This window comes from Saccoglossus kowalevskii, chromosome 9 (assembly GCF_978046115.1).
Source record: "Saccoglossus kowalevskii chromosome 9, keSacKowa6.1, whole genome shotgun sequence".
In the NCBI taxonomy this organism is placed as follows: domain Eukaryota; kingdom Metazoa; phylum Hemichordata; class Enteropneusta; family Harrimaniidae; genus Saccoglossus; species Saccoglossus kowalevskii.
In genome coordinates, this window is record NC_140649.1 from 30,854,346 (window position 1) to 30,872,107 (window position 17,762).

Genomic DNA, 17,762 nt, shown 5'->3' on the forward strand with positions numbered 1-17,762 from the left:
GTTGCTAGAACTAAATATCCTGCACAGTGACCATACCATAGCTTCCCTAGACTTTGTAATGGTCCATTCCTAAGTTGCTAGAACTAAATATCCTGCACAGTGACTATACCATAACTCTCCTAGACTTTGTAATGGTCCTCCCTAAGTTGCTAGAACTAAATATCCTGCACAGTGACTATACCATAGCTCCCCTAGACTTTGTAATGGTCCATCCCTAAGTTGCTAGAACTAAATATCCTGCACAGCGACTATACCATAGCTCCCCTAGACTTTGTAATGGTCCATCCCTAAGTTGCTAGAACTAAATATTCTGCACAGCGAATATACCATAGCTTCCCTAGACTTTGTAATGGTCCATCCCTAAGTTGCTAGGACTAAATATCCTGCACAGTGACCATAACATTGCTCCCTTAGACTTTGTAATGGTCTATCCCTAAGTTGCTAGGGCTAAATATCCTGGACAGTTGCTATAACATGGCTCCCTTAGACTTTGTGATGATCCATCCCTAAGTTGCTAGAACTAAATATCCTGCAGAGTGACTATACCATAGCTCCCCTAGAGTTTGTAATGGTCCTCCCTAGGTTGCTAGAACTAAATATCATGCACAGTGACCATACAATAGCTTCCCTAGACTTTGTAATGGTCCATCCCTAAGTTGCTGGAACTAAATATCCTGCACAATGACCATACCATAGCTCTCTTAGACTTTGTAATGGTCCATCCCTAAGTTGCTAGAACTAAATATCCTGCACAGTGACTATACCATAGCTCTCTTAGACTTTGTAATGGTCCATCCCCAAGTTGCTAGAACTAAATATCCTGCACAGTGACTATACCATAGCTGCCTTAGACTTTGTAATGGTCCATCCCTAAGTTGCTAGGACTAAATATCCTGCACAGTGACCATACCATAGCTCCCTTAGACTTTGTAATGGTCCATCCCTATGTTGCTAGGACTAAACATCCTGCACAGTGGCTATACCATGGCTCCCTTAGACTTTGTAATGGTCCATCCCTAAGTTGCTAGGACTAAATATCCTGCACACCGACTATACCATAGCTCCCCTAGACTTTGTAATGGTCCATCCCTAAGTTGCTAGAACTAAATATTCTGCACAGCGACTATACCATAGCTTCCCTAGACTTTGTAATGGTCCATCCCTAAGTTGCTAGGACTAAATATCCTGCACAGTGACCATAACATTGCTCCCTTAGACTTTGTAATGGTCTATCCCTAAGTTGCTAGGGCTAAATATCCTGGACAGTTGCTATACCATAGCTCCCTTAGACTTTGTGATGATCCGTCCCTAAGTTGCTAGAACTAAATATCCTGCACAGTGACTATACCATAGCTCCCCTAGAGTTTGTTATGGTCCTCCCTAGGTTGCTAGAACTAAATATCATGCACAGTGACCATACAATAGCTTCCCTAGACTTTGTAATGGTCCATCCCTAAGTTGCTGGAACTAAATATCCTGCACAATGACCATACCATAGCTCTCTTAGACTTTGTAATGGTCCATCCCTAAGTTGCTAGAACTAAATATCCTGCACAGTGACTATACCATAGCTGCCTTAGACTTTGTAATGGTCCATCCCTAAGTTTCTAGGACTAAATATCCTGCACAGTGACCTTACCATAGCTCCCCTAGACTTTGTAATGGTCCATCCCTAAGTTGCTAGAACTAAATATCCTGCACAGTGACTATACCATAGCTGCCTTAGACTATGTAATGGTCCATCCCTAAGTTGCCAGAACTAAATATCCTGCACAGTGACTATACCATAGCTCCCCTAGAGTTTGTAATGGTCCTCCCTAGGTTGCTAGAACTAAATATCCTGCACAGTGACCATACCATAGCTTCCCTAGACTTTGTAATGGTCCATTCCTAAGTTGCTAGAACTAAATATCCTGCACCGTGACTATACCATAACTCCCCTAGACTTTGTAATGGTCCTCCCTAAGTTGCTAGAACTAAATATCCTGCACAGTGACTATACCATAGCTCCCCTAGACTTTGTAATGGTCCATCCCTAAGTTGCTAGAACTAAATATCCTGCACAGTGACTATACCATAGCTGCCTTAGACTATGTAATGGTCCATCCCTAAGTTGCCAGAACTAAATATCCTGCACAGTGACTATACCATAGCTCCCCTAGAGTTTGTAATGGTCCTCCCTAGGTTGCTAGAACTGAATATTCTGCACAGTGACCATACCATAGCTTCCCTAGACTTTGTAATCGTCCATCCCTAAGTTGCTACGACTAGATATCCTGCACAGCGACTATACCATATCTCCCCTAGACTTTGTAATGGTCCATCCCTAAGTTGCTAGGACTAAATATCCTGCACAGCGACTATACCATAGCTCCCCTAGACTTTGTAATGGTCCATCCCTAAGTTGCTAGAACTAAATATTCTGCACAGCGACTATACCATAGCTTCCCTAGACTTTGTAATGGTCCATCCCTAAGTTGCTAGGACTAAATATCCTGCACAGTGACCATAACATTGCTCCCTTAGACTTTGTAATGGTCTATCCCTAAGTTGCTAGGGCTAAATATCCTGGACAGTTGCTATACCATAGCTCCCTTAGACTTTGTGATGATCCATCCCTAAGTTGCTAGAACTAAATATCCTGCACAGTGACTATACCATAGCTCCCCTAGAGTTTGTAATGGTCCTCCCTAGGTTGCTAGAACTAAATATCATGCACAGTGACCATACAATAGCTTCCCTAGACTTTGTAATGGTCCATCCCTAAGTTGCTGGAACTAAATATCCTGCACAATGACCATACCATAGCTCTCTTAGACTTTGTAATGGTCCATCCCTAAGTTGCTAGAACTAAATATCCTGCACAGTGACTATACCATAGCTCTCTTAGACTTTGTAATGGTCCATCCCTAAGTTGCTAGAACTAAATATCCTGCACAGTGACTATACCATAGCTGCCTTAGACTTTGTAATGGTCCATCCCTAAGTTGCTAGGACTAAATATCCTGCACAGTGACCATACCATAGCTCCCTTAGACTTTGTAATGGTCCATCCCTATGTTGCTAGGACTAAACATCCTGCACAGTGGCTATACCATGGCTCCCTTAGACTTTGTAATGGTCCATCCCTAAGTTGCTAGGACTAAATATCCTGCACAGCGACTATACCATAGCTCCCCTAGACTTTGTAATGGTCCATCCCTAAGTTGCTAGAACTAAATATTCTGCACAGCGACTATACCATAGCTTCCCTAGACTTTGTAATGGTCCATCCCTAAGTTGCTAGGACTAAATATCCTGCACAGTGACCATAACATTGCTCCCTTAGACTTTGTAATGGTCTATCCCTAAGTTGCTAGGGCTAAATATCCTGGACAGTTGCTATACCATAGCTCCCTTAGACTTTGTGATGATCCATCCCTAAGTTGCTAGAACTAAATATCCTGCACAGTGACTATACCATAGCTCCCCTAGAGTTTGTAATGGTCCTCCCTAGGTTGCTAGAACTAAATATCCTGCACAGTGACTATACCATAGCTCCCCTAGAGTTTGTAATGGTCCTCCCTAGGTTGCTAGAACTAAATATCATACACAGTGACCATACAATAGCTTCCCTAGACTTTGTAATGGTCCATCCCTAAGTTGCTGGAACTAAATATCCTGCACAATGACCATACCATAGCTCTCTTAGACTTTGTAATGGTCCATCCCTAAGTTGCTAGAACTAAATATCCTGCACAGTGACTATACCATAGCTCTCTTAGACTTTGTAATGGTCCATCCCTAAGTTGCTAGAACTAAATATCCTGCACAGTGACTATACCATAGCTGCCTTAGACTTTGTAATGGTCCATCCCTAAGTTGCTAGGACTAAATATCCTGCACAGTGACCATACCATAGCTCCCTTAGACTTTGTAATGGTCCATCCCTATGTTGCTAGGACTAAACATCCTGCACAGTGGCTATACCATGGCTCCCTTAGACTTTGTAATGGTCCATCCCTAAGTTGCTAGAACTAAATATCATGCACAGTGACCATACAATAGCTTCCCTTGACTTTGTAATGGTCCATCCCTAAGTTGCTGGAACTAAATATCCTGCACAATGACCATACCATAGCTCTCTTAGACTTTGTAATGGTCCATCCCTAAGTTGCTAGAACTAAATATCCTGCACAGTGACTATACCATAGCTCTCTTAGACTTTGTAATGGTCCATCCCTAAGTTGCTAGAACTAAATATCCTGCACAGTGACTATACCATAGCTGCCTTAGACTTTGTAATGGTCCATCCCTAAGTTGCTAGGACTAAATATCCTGCACAGTGACCATACCATAGCTCCCTTAGACTTTGTAATGGTCCATCCCTATGTTGCTAGGACTAAACATCCTGCACAGTGGCTATACCATGGCTCCCTTAGACTTTGTAATGGTCCATCCCTAAGTTGCTAGAACTAAATATCATGCACAGTGACCATACAATAGCTTCCCTTGACTTTGTAATGGTCCATCCCTAAGTTGCTAGGACTAAATATCCTGCACAGTGACCATACCATAGCTCCCTTAGACTTTGTAATGGTCCATCCCTAAGTTGCTAGGACTAAATATCCTGCACAGTGACCATAACATAGCTTTCCTAGACTTTGTAATGGTCCATCCTTAAATTGCTAGAACTAAATATCCTGCACAGTGACTATACCATAGGTCCCTTAGACTTTGTAATGGTTTAATCCTAAGTTGCTAGGACTAAATATCCTGCACAGCGACTATACCATAGCTCCCCTAGACTTTGTAATGATCCATCCCTAAGTTGCTAGGACTAAATATCCTGCACAGCGACTATACCATAGCTCCCCTAGACTTTGTAATGGTCCATCCCTAAGTTGCTAGAACTAAATATTCTGCACAGCGACTATACCATAGCTCCCCTAGACTTTGTAATGGTCCATCCCTAAGTTGCTAGGACTAAATATCCTGCACAGTGACCATACCATAGCGCCCTTAGACTTTGTAATGGTCTATCCCTAAGTTGCTAGGACTAAATATCCTGGACAGTGGCTATACCATAGCTCCCTCAGATTTTGTAATGGTCCTCCCTAAGTTGCTAGAACTAAATATCCTGCACAGTGACCATACCATAGCTCCCCTAGACTTTGTAATGGTCCATCCCTAAGTTGCTAGGACTAAATATCCTGGACAGTGGCTATACCATAGCTCCCTCAGATTTTGTAATGGTCCTCCCTAAGTTGCTAGAACTAAATATCCTGCACAGTGACCATACCATAGCTCCCCTAGACTTTGTAATGGTCCATCCCTAAGTTGCTAGAACTAAATATTCTGCACAGCGACTATACCATAGCTTCCCTATACTTTGTAATGGTCCATCCCTGAGTTGCTAGGACTAAATATCCTGCACAGTGACCATAACATAGCTCCCTTAGACTTTGTAATGGTCTATCCCTAAGTTGCTAGGGCTAAATATCCTGGACAGTTGCTATACCATAGCTCCCTTAGACTTTGTGATGGTCCTCCCTAAGTTGCTAGGACTAAATATCCTGCACAGTGACTATACCATAGCTCCCCTAGACTTTGTGATGGTCCTCCCTAAGTTGCTAGGACTAAATATCCTGCACAGTGACTATACCATAGCTCCCCTAGACTTTGTAATGGTCCATCCCTAAGTTGCTAGGACTAAATATCCTGCACAGTGACTATACCATAGCTCCCCTAGACTTTGTAATGGTCCATCCCTAAGTTGCTAGAACTAAATATCCTGGACAGTTGCTATACCATAGCTCCCTTAGACTTTGTGATGGTCCTCCCTAAGTTGCTAGGACTAAATATCCTGCACAGTGACTATACCATAGCTCCCCTAGACTTTGTAATGGTCCATCCCTAAGTTGCTAGAACTAAATATCATGCACAGTGACCATACAATAGCTTCCCTAGACTTTGTAATGGTCCATCCCTAAGTTGCTGGAACTAAATATCCTGCACAATGACCATACCATAGCTCTCTTAGACTTTGTAATGGTCCATCCCTAAGTTGCTAGAACTAAATATCCTGCACAGTGACTATACCATAGCTCTCTTAGACTTTGTAATGGTCCATCGCTAAGTTGCTAGAACTAAATATCCTGCACAGTGACTATACCATAGCTGCCTTAGACTTTGTAATGGTCCATCCCTAAGTTGCTAGGACTAAATATCCTGCACAGTGACCATACCATAGCTCCCTTAGACTTTGTAATGGTCCATCCCTAAGTTGCTAGGACTAAACATCCTGCACAGTGGCTATACCGTGGCTCCCTTAGACTTTGTAATGGTCCATCCCTAAGTTGCTAGAACTAAATATCATGCACAGTGACCATACAATAGCTTCCCTAGACTTAGTAATGGTCCATCCCTAAGTTGCTAGGACTAAATATCCTGCACAGTGACCATACCATAGCTCCCTTAGACTTTGTAATGGTCCATCCCTAAGTTGCTAGAACTAAATATTCTGCACAGCGACTATACCATAGCTTCCCTAGACTTTGTAATGGTCCATCCCTAAGTTGCTAGGACTAAATATCCTGCACAGTGACCATAACATTGCTCCCTTAGACTTTGTAATGGTCTATCCCTAAGTTGCTAGGGCTAAATATCCTGGACAGTTGCTATACCATAGCTCCCTTAGACTTTGTGATGATCCATCCCTAAGTTGCTAGAACTAAATATCCTGCACAGTGACTATACCATAGCTCCCCTAGAGTTTGTAATGGTCCTCCCTAGGTTGCTAGAACTAAATATCCTGCACAGTGACTATACCATAGCTCCCCTAGAGTTTGTAATGGTCCTCCCTAGGTTGCTAGAACTAAATATCATGCACAGTGACCATACAATAGCTTCCCTAGACTTTGTAATGGTCCATCCCTAAGTTGCTGGAACTAAATATCCTGCACAATGACCATACCATAGCTCTCTTAGACTTTGTAATGGTCCATCCCTAAGTTGCTAGAACTAAATATCCTGCACAGTGACTATACCATAGCTCTCTTAGACTTTGTAATGGTCCATCCCTAAGTTGCTAGAACTAAATATCCTGCACAGTGACTATACCATAGCTGCCTTAGACTTTGTAATGGTCCATCCCTAAGTTGCTAGGACTAAATATCCTGCACAGTGACCATACCATAGCTCCCTTAGACTTTGTAATGGTCCATCCCTATGTTGCTAGGACTAAACATCCTGCACAGTGGCTATACCATGGCTCCCTTAGACTTTGTAATGGTCCATCCCTAAGTTGCTAGAACTAAATATCATGCACAGTGACCATACAATAGCTTCCCTTGACTTTGTAATGGTCCATCCCTAAGTTGCTAGGACTAAATATCCTGCACAGTGACCATACCATAGCTCCCTTAGACTTTGTAATGGTCCATCCCTAAGTTGCTAGGACTAAATATCCTGCACAGTGACCATAACATAGCTTTCCTAGACTTTGTAATGGTCCATCCCTAAATTGCTAGAACTAAATATCCTGCACAGTGACTATACCATAGGTCCCTTAGACTTTGTAATGGTTTAATCCTAAGTTGCTAGGACTAAATATCCTGCACAGCGACTATACCATAGCTCCCCTAGACTTTGTAATGATCCATCCCTAAGTTGCTAGGACTAAATATCCTGCACAGCGACTATACCATAGCTCCCCTAGACTTTGTAATGGTCCATCCCTAAGTTGCTAGAACTAAATATTCTGCACAGCGACTATACCATAGCTCCCCTAGACTTTGTAATGGTCCATCCCTAAGTTGCTAGGACTAAATATCCTGCACAGTGACCATACCATAGCGCCCTTAGACTTTGTAATGGTCTATCCCTAAGTTGCTAGGACTAAATATCCTGGACAGTGGCTATACCATAGCTCCCTCAGATTTTGTAATGGTCCTCCCTAAGTTGCTAGAACTAAATATCCTGCACAGTGACCATACCATAGCTCCCCTAGACTTTGTAATGGTCCATCCCTAAGTTGCTAGGACTAAATATCCTGGACAGTGGCTATACCATAGCTCCCTCAGATTTTGTAATGGTCCTCCCTAAGTTGCTAGAACTAAATATCCTGCACAGTGACCATACCATAGCTCCCCTAGACTTTGTAATGGTCCATCCCTAAGTTGCTAGAACTAAATATTCTGCACAGCGACTATACCATAGCTTCCCTAGACTTTGTAATGGTCCATCCCTGAGTTGCTAGGACTAAATATCCTGCACAGTGACCATAACATAGCTCCCTTAGACTTTGTAATGGTCTATCCCTAAGTTGCTAGGGCTAAATATCCTGGACAGTTGCTATACCATAGCTCCCTTAGACTTTGTGATGGTCCTCCCTAAGTTGCTAGGACTAAATATCCTGCACAGTGACTATACCATAGCTCCCCTAGACTTTGTGATGGTCCTCCCTAAGTTGCTAGGACTAAATATCCTGCACAGTGACTATACCATAGCTCCCCTAGACTTTGTAATGGTCCATCCCTAAGTTGCTAGGACTAAATATCCTGCACAGTGACTATACCATAGCTCCCCTAGACTTTGTAATGGTCCATCCCTAAGTTGCTAGAACTAAATATCCTGGACAGTTGCTATACCATAGCTCCCTTAGACTTTGTGATGGTCCTCCCTAAGTTGCTAGGACTAAATATCCTGCACAGTGACTATACCATAGCTCCGCTAGACTTTGTAATGGTCCATCCCTAAGTTGCTAGAACTAAATATCATGCACAGTGACCATACAATAGCTTCCCTAGACTTTGTAATGGTCCATCCCTAAGTTGCTGGAACTAAATATCCTGCACAATGACCATACCATAGCTCTCTTAGACTTTGTAATGGTCCATCCCTAAGTTGCTAGAACTAAATATCCTGCACAGTGACTATACCATAGCTCTCTTAGACTTTGTAATGGTCCATAGCTAAGTTGCTAGAACTAAATATCCTGCACAGTGACTATACCATAGCTGCCTTAGACTTTGTAATGGTCCATCCCTAAGTTGCTAGGACTAAATATCCTGCACAGTGACCATACCATAGCTCCCTTAGACTTTGTAATGGTCCATCCCTAAGTTGCTAGGACTAAACATCCTGCACAGTGGCTATACCGTGGCTCCCTTAGACTTTGTAATGGTCCATCCCTAAGTTGCTAGAACTAAATATCATGCACAGTGACCATACAATAGCTTCCCTAGACTTAGTAATGGTCCATCCCTAAGTTGCTAGGACTAAATATCCTGCACAGTGACCATACCATAGCTCCCTTAGACTTTGTAATGGTCCATCCCTAAGTTGCTAGGACTAAATATCCTGCACAGCGACTATACCATAGCTCCCCTAGACTTTGTAATGGTCCATCCCTAAGTTGCTAGAACTAAATATTCTGCACAGCGACTATACCATAGCTCCCCTAGACTTTGTAATGGTCCATCCCTAAGTTGCCAGAACTAAATATCCTGCACAGTGACTATACCATAGCTCCCCTAGAGTTTGTAATGGTCCTCCCTAGGTTGCTAGAACTAAATATCCTGCACAGCGACTATACCATAGCTCCCCTAGACTTTGTAATGGTCCATCCCTAAGTTGCTAGGACTAAATATCCTGCACAGCGACTATACCATAGCTCCCCTAGACTTTGTAATAGTCCATCCCTAAGTTGCTAGGACTAAATATCCTGCACAGCGACCATACCATAGCTCCCCTAGACTTTGTAATGGTCCATCCCTAAGTTGCTAAAACTAAATATTCTGCACAGCGACTATACCATAGCTTCCCTAGACTTTGTAATGGTCCATCCCTGAGTTGCTAGGACTAAATATCCTGCACAGTGACCATAACATAGCTCCCTTAGACATGGTAATGGTCTATCCCTAAGTTGCTAGGGCTAAATATCCTGGACAGTTGCTATACCATAGATCCCTTAGACTTTGTGATGGTCCATCCCTAAGTTGCTAGAACTAAATATCCTGCACAGTGACTATACCATAGCTCCCCTAGAGTTTGTAATGGTCCTCCCTAGGTTGCTAGAACTAAATATCATGCACAGTGACCATACAGTACCTTCCCTAGACTTTGTAATGGTCCATCCCTAAGTTGCTGGAACTAAATATCCTGCACAGTGACCATACCATAGCTCTCTTAGACTTTGTAATGGTCCATCCCTAAGTTGCTAGAACTAAATATCCTGCACAGTGACTATACCATAGCTCTCTTAGACTTTGTAATGGTCCATCGCTAAGTTGCTAGAACTAAATATCCTGCACAGTGACTATACCATAGCTGCCTTAGACTTTGTAATGGTCCATCCCTAAGTTGCTAGGACTAAATATCCTGCACAGTGACCATACCATAGCTCCCTTAGACTTTGTAATGGTCCATCCCTAAGTTGCTAGGACTAAACATCCTGCACAGTGGCTATACCGTGGCTCCCTTAGACTTTGTAATGGTCCATCCCTAAGTTGCTAGAACTAAATATCATGCACAGTGACCATACAATAGCTTCCCTAGACTTTGTAATGGTCCATCCCTAAGTTGCTAGGACTAAATATCCTGCACAGTGACCATACCATAGCTCCCTTAGACTTTGTAATGGTCCATCCCTAAGTTGCTAGGACTAAATATCCTGCACAGTGACCATAACATAGCTTTCCTAGACTTTGTAATGGTCCATCCCTAAATTGCTAGAACTAAATATCCTGCACAGTGACTATACCATAGGTCCCTTAGACTTTGTAATGGTTTATTCCTAAGTTGCTAGGACTAAATATCCTGCACAGCGACTATACCATAGCTCCCCTAGACTTTGTAATGGTCCATCCCTAAGTTGCTAGGACTAAATATCCTGCACAGCGACTATACCATAGCTCCCCTAGACTTTGTAATGGTCCATCCCTATGTTGCTAGAACTAAATATTCTGCACAGCGACTATACCATAGCTCCCCTAGACTTTGTAATGGTCCATCCCTAAGTTGCCAGAACTAAATATCCTGCACAGTGACTATACCATAGCTCCCCTAGAGTTTGTAATGGTCCTCCCTAGGTTGCTAGAACTAAATATCCTGCACAGCGACTATACCATAGCTCCCCTAGACTTTGTAATGGTCCATCCCTAAGTTGCTAGGACTAAATATCCTGCACAGCGACTATACCATAGCTCCCCTAGACTTTGTAATGGTCCATCCCTAAGTTGCTAGAACTAAATATTCTGCACAGCGACTATACCATAGCTTCCCTAGACTTTGTAATGGTCCATCCCTAAGTTGCTAGAACTAAATATTCTGCACAACGACTGTACCATAGCTTCCCTAGACTTTGTAATGGTCCATCCCTAAGTTGCTAGAACTAAATATCCTGCACAGTGACCATACCATAGCTCCCCTTGACTTTGTAATGGTTCATTCCTAAGTTGCTAGGGCTAAATATCCTGCACAGTGACCATACCATAGCTCCCTTAGACTTTGTAATGGTCCATCCCTAAGTTGCTAGGACTAAATATCCTGCACAGTGACCATACCATAGCTCCCTTAGACTTTGTAATGGTCTATCTCTAAGTTGCTAGGGCTAAATATCCTGTACGGTTGCTATACCATAGCTCCCTTAGACTTTGTAATGGTCCATCCCTAAGTTGCTAGAACTAAATATCCTGCACAGTGGCTATACCATAGCTCCCCTAGAGTTTGTAATGGTCCTCCCTAGGTTGCTAGAACTAAATATCATGCACAATGACCATACAATAGCTTCCCTAGACTTTGTAATGGTCCATCCCTAAGTTGCTAGGACTAAATATCCTGCACAGTGACCAAACCATAGCTCCCTTAGACTTTGTAATGGTCCATCCCTAAGTTGCTAGGACTAAATATCCTGCACAGTGACCATAGCATAGCTTCCCTAGACTTTGTAATGGTCCATCCCTAAATTGCTAGAACTAAATATCCTGCACAGTGACTATACCATAGCTCCCCTAGACTTTGTAATGGTCCATCCCTAAGTTGCTAGAACTAAATATCCTGCACAGTGACTATACCATAGCTCCCCTAGACTTTGTAATGGTCCATCCCTAAGTTGCTAGGACTAAATATCCTGCACAGTGGCTGTACCATAGCTCCCTTAGATTTTGTAATGGTCTTTCCTAGGTTGCTAGAACTAAATATCCTGCACAGTGACCATACCATAGCTTCCATAGACTTTGTAATGGTCCATCCCTAAGTTTCTAAGACTAAATATCCTGCACAGTGACCATACCATAGCTCCACTAGACTTTGTAATGGTCCATCCCTAAGTTGCTAGAACTAAATATCCTGCACAGTGACTATACCATAGTTGCCTTAGACTATGTAATGGTCCATCCCTAAGTTGCTAGGACTAAATATCCTGCACAGTGACCATAGCATTGCTTCCCTAGACTTTGTAATGGTCCATCCCTAAATTGCTAGAACTAAATATCCTGCACAGTGACTATACCATAGCTCCCCTAGACTTTGTAATGGTCCATCCCTAAGTTGCTAGGACTAAATATCCTGCACAGTGGCTATACCATAGCTCCCTTAGATTTTGTAATGGTCCTCCCTAGGTTGCTAGAACTAAATATCCTGCACAGTGACCATACCATAGCTTCCCTAGATTTTGTAATGGTCCATCCCTAAGTTGCTAGAACTAAATATCCTGCACAGTGACCATACCATAGCTCTCTTAGACTTTGTAATGGTCCATCCCTAAGTTGCTAGAACTAAATATCCTGCACAGTGACTATACCATAGCTCTCTTAGACTTTGTAATGGTCCATCCCTAAGTTGCTAGAACTAAATATCCTGCACAGTGACTATACCATAGCTTCCCTAGACTTTGTAATGGTCCATTCCTAAGTTGCTAGAACTAAATATCCTGCACAGTGACTATACCATAACTCCCCTAGACTTTGTAATGGTCCTCCCTAAGTTGCTAGAACTAAATATTCTGCACAGCGACTATACCATAGCTCCCCTAGACTTTGTAATGGTTCATTCCTAAGTTGCTAGAACTGAATATTCTGCACAGTGACCATACCATAGCTTCCCTAGACTTTGTAATGGTCCATCCTTAAGTTACTAGGACTAAATATCCTGCACAGCGACTATACCATAGCTCCTCTAGACTTTGTAATGGTCCATCCCTAAGTTGCTAGAACTAAATATTCTGCACAGCGACTATACCATAGCTCCCATAGACTTTGTAATGATCCATCCCTAAGTTGGTAGAACTAAATATTCTGCACAGCGACTATACCATAGCTTCCCTAGACTTTGTAATGGTCCATCCCTAAGTTGCTAGGACTAAATATCCTGCACAGTGACCATACCATAGCTCCCTTAGACTTTGTAATGGTCTATCCCTAAGTTGCTAGGGCTAAATATCCTGGATAGTGGCTATACCATAGCTCTCTTAGATTTTGTAATTGTCCATCCCTAAGTTGCTAGAACTAAATATCATGCACAGTGACCATATCATAGCTTCCCTAGACTTTGTAATAGTCCATCCCTAAGTTGCTAGGACTAAATATCCTGCACAGTGACCATACCATAGCTCCCTTAGACTTTGTAATGGTCCATCCCTAAGTTGCTAGAACTAAATATCCTGCACAGTGACTATACCATAGGTCCCTTAGACTTTGTAATGGTTTATTCCTAAGTTGCTAGGACTAAATATCCTGCACAGCGACTATACCATAGCTCCCCTAGACTTTGTAATGGTCCATCCCTAAGTTGCTAGGACTAAATATCCTGCACAGCGACTATACCATAGCTCCCCTAGACTTTGTAATGGTCCATCCCTAAGTTGCTAGAACTAAATATTCTGCACAGCGACTATACCATAGCTCCCCTAGACTTTGTAATGGTCCATCCCTAAGTTGCCAGAACTAAATATCCTGCACAGTGACTATACCATAGCTCCCCTAGAGTTTGTAATGGTCCTCCCTAGGTTGCTAGAACTAAATATCCTGCACAGTGACTATACCATAACTCCCCTAGACTTTGTAATGGTCCTCCCTAAGTTGCTAGAACTAAATATTCTGCACAGCGACTATACCATAGCTCCCCTAGACTTTGTAATGGTTCATTCCTAAGTTGCTAGAACTGAATATTCTGCACAGTGACCATACCATAGCTTCCCTAGACTTTGTAATGGTCCATCCTTAAGTTACTAGGACTAAATATCCTGCACAGCGACTATACCATAGCTCCTCTAGACTTTGTAATGGTCCATCCCTAAGTTGCTAGAACTAAATATTCTGCACAGCGACTATACCATAGCTCCCATAGACTTTGTAATGATCCATTCCTAAGTTGTTAGGACTAAATATTCTGCACAGTGACCATACCATAGCTTCCCTAGACTTTGTAATGCTCCATCCCTAAGTTGCTAGGACTAGATATCCTGCACAGCGACTATACCATAGCCCCCCTAGACTTTGTAATGGTCCATCCCTAAGTTGCTAGGACTAAATATCCTGCACAGCGACTATACCATAGCTCCCCTAGACTTTGTAATGGTCCATCCCTAAGTTGGTAGAACTAAATATTCTGCACAGCGACTATACCATAGCTTCCCTAGACTTTGTAATGGTCCATCCCTAAGTTGCTAGGACTAAATATCCTGCACATTGACCATACCATAGCTCCCTTAGACTTTGTAATGGTCTATCCCTAAGTTGCAAGGGCTAAATATCCTGGATAGTGGCTATACCATAGCTCTCTTAGATTTTGTAATTGTCCATCCCTAAGTTGCTAGAACTAAATATCATGCACAGTGACCATATCATAGCTTCCCTAGACTTTGTAATGGTCCATCCCTACGTTGCTAGGACTAAATATCCTGCACAGTGACCATACCATAGCTCCCTTAGACTTTGTAATGGTCCATCCCTAAGTTGCTAGGACTAAATATCCTGCACAGTGACCATACCATAGCTTCCCTAGACTTTGTAATGGTCCATCCCTAAGTTGCTAGAACTAAATATCCTGCACAGTGACTATACCATAGCTCCCCTAGACTTTGTAATGGTCCATCCCTAAGTTGCTAGGACTAAATATCCTGCACAGTGGCTGTACCATAGCTCCCTTAGATTTTGTAATGGTCCTCCCTAGGTTGCTAGAACTAAATATCCTGCACAGTGACCATACCATAGCTTCCCTAGACTTTGTTATGGTCCATCCCTAAGTTGCTAGAACTAAATATCCTGCACAGTGACTATACCATAGCTCTCTTAGACTTTGTAATGGTCCGTCCCTAAGTTGCTAGAACTAAATATCCTGCACAGTGACCATACCATAGCTCCCTTAGACTTTGTAATGGTCCATCCCTAAGTTGCTAGGACTAAATATCCTGCACAGTGGCTATACCATAGCTCCCTTAGATTTTGTAATGGTCCTCCCTAGGTTGCTAGAACTAAATATCATGCACAGTGACCATAGCATAGCTTCCCTAGACTTTGTAATGGTCCATCCCTAAGTTGCTGGAACTAAATATCCTGCACAGTGACCATACCATAGCTCTCTTAGACTTTGTAATGGTCCATCCCTAAGTTGCTAGAACTAAATATCCTGCACAGTGACTATACCATAGCTCTCTTAGACTTTGTAATGGTCCATCCCTAAGTTGCTAGAACTAAATATCCTGCACAGTGACTATACCATAGCTGCCTTAGACTTTGTAATGGTCCATCCCTAAGTTGCTAGGACTAAATATCCTGCACAGTGACCATACCATAGCTCCCTTTGACTTTGTAATGGTCCATCCCTAAGTGGCTAGAACTAAACATCCTGCACAGTGGCTATACCATGGCTCCCTTAGACTTTGTAATGGTCCATCCCTAAGTTGCTAGGACTAAATATCCTGCACAGTGACCATACAATAGCTTCCCTAGACTTTGTAATGGTCCATCCCTAAGTTGCTAGGACTAAATATCCTGCACAGTGACCATACCATAGCTCCCTTTGACTTTGTAATGGTCCATCCCTAAGTTGCTAGAACTAAATATCCTGCACAGTGACTATACCATAGCTCCCCTAGAGTTTGTAATGATCCTCCCTAGGTTGCTAGAACTAAATATCATGCACATTGACCATACAATAGCTTCCCTAGACTTTGTAATGGTCCATCCCTAAGTTGCTAGGACTAAATATCCTGCACAGTGACCAAACCATAGCTCCCTTAGACTTTGTAATGGTCCATCCCTAAGTTGCTAGGACTAAATATCCTGCACAATGACCATACCATAGCTTCCCTAGACTTTGTAATGGTCCATCCCTAAATTGCTAGAACTAAATATCCTGCACAGTGACTATACCATAGCTCCCCTAGACTTTGTAATGGTCCATCCCTAAGTTGCTAGGACTAAATATCCTGCACAGTGGCTATACCATAGCTCCCTTAGATTTAGTAATGGTCCTCCCTAGGTTGCTAGAACTAAATATCTTGCACAGTGACCATACCATAGCTTCCCTAGATTTTGTAATGGTCCATCCCTAAGTTGCTAGAACTAAATATCCTGCACAGTGACCATACCATAGCTCTCTTAGACTTTGTAATGGTCCATCCCTAAGTTGCTAGAACTAAATATCCTGCACAGTGACTATACCATAGCTCTCTTAGACTTTGTAATGGTCCATCCCTAAGTTGCTAGAACTAAATATCCTGCACAGTGACTATACCATAGCTGCCTTAGACTTTGTAATGGTCCAACCCTAAGTTTCTAGGACTAAATATCCTGCACAGTGAGCATACCATAGCTCCCCTAGACTTTGTAATGGTCCATCCCTAAGTTGCTAGAACTAAGTATCCTGCACAGTGACTATACCATAGCTGCCTTAGACTATGTAATGGTCCATCCCTAAGTTGCCAGAACTAAATATCCTGCACAGTGACTATACCATAGCTCCCCTAGAGTTTGTAATGGTCCTCCCTAGGTTGCTAGAACTAAATATCCTGCACAGTGACCATACCATAGCTTCCCTAGACTTTGTAATGGTCCATTACTAAGTTGCTAGAACTAAATATCCTGCACAGTGACTATACCATAACTCCCCTAGACTTTGTAATGGTCCTCCCTAAGTTGCTAGAACTAAATATTCTGCACAGCGACTATACCATAGCTCCCCTAGACTTTGTAATGGTTCATTCCTAAGTTGCTAGAACTGAATATTCTGCACAGTGACCATACCATAGCTTCCCTAGACTTTGTAATTTTCCATCCTTAAGTTACTAGGACTAAATATCCTGCACAGCGACTATACCATAGCTCCTCTAGACTTTGTAATGGTCCATCCCTAAGTTGCTAGAACTAAATATTCTGCACAGCGACTATACCATAGCTCCCATAGACTTTGTAATGATCCATTCCTAAGTTGTTAGGACTAAATATTCTGCACAGTGACCATACCATAGCTTCCCTAGACTTTGTAATGCTCCATCCCTAAGTTGCTAGGACTAGATATCCTGCACAGCGACTATACCATAGCTCCCCTAGACTTTGTAATGGTCCATCCCTAAGTTGCTAGGACTAAATATCCTGCACAGCGACTATACCATAGCTCCCCTAGACTTTGCAATGGTCCATCCCTAAGTTGCTAGAACTAAATATTCTGCACAGTGACCATACCATAGCTCTCTTAGACTTTGTAATGGTCCATCCCTAAGTTGCTAGAACTAAATATCCTGCACAGTGACTATACCATAGCTCTCTTAGACTTTGTAA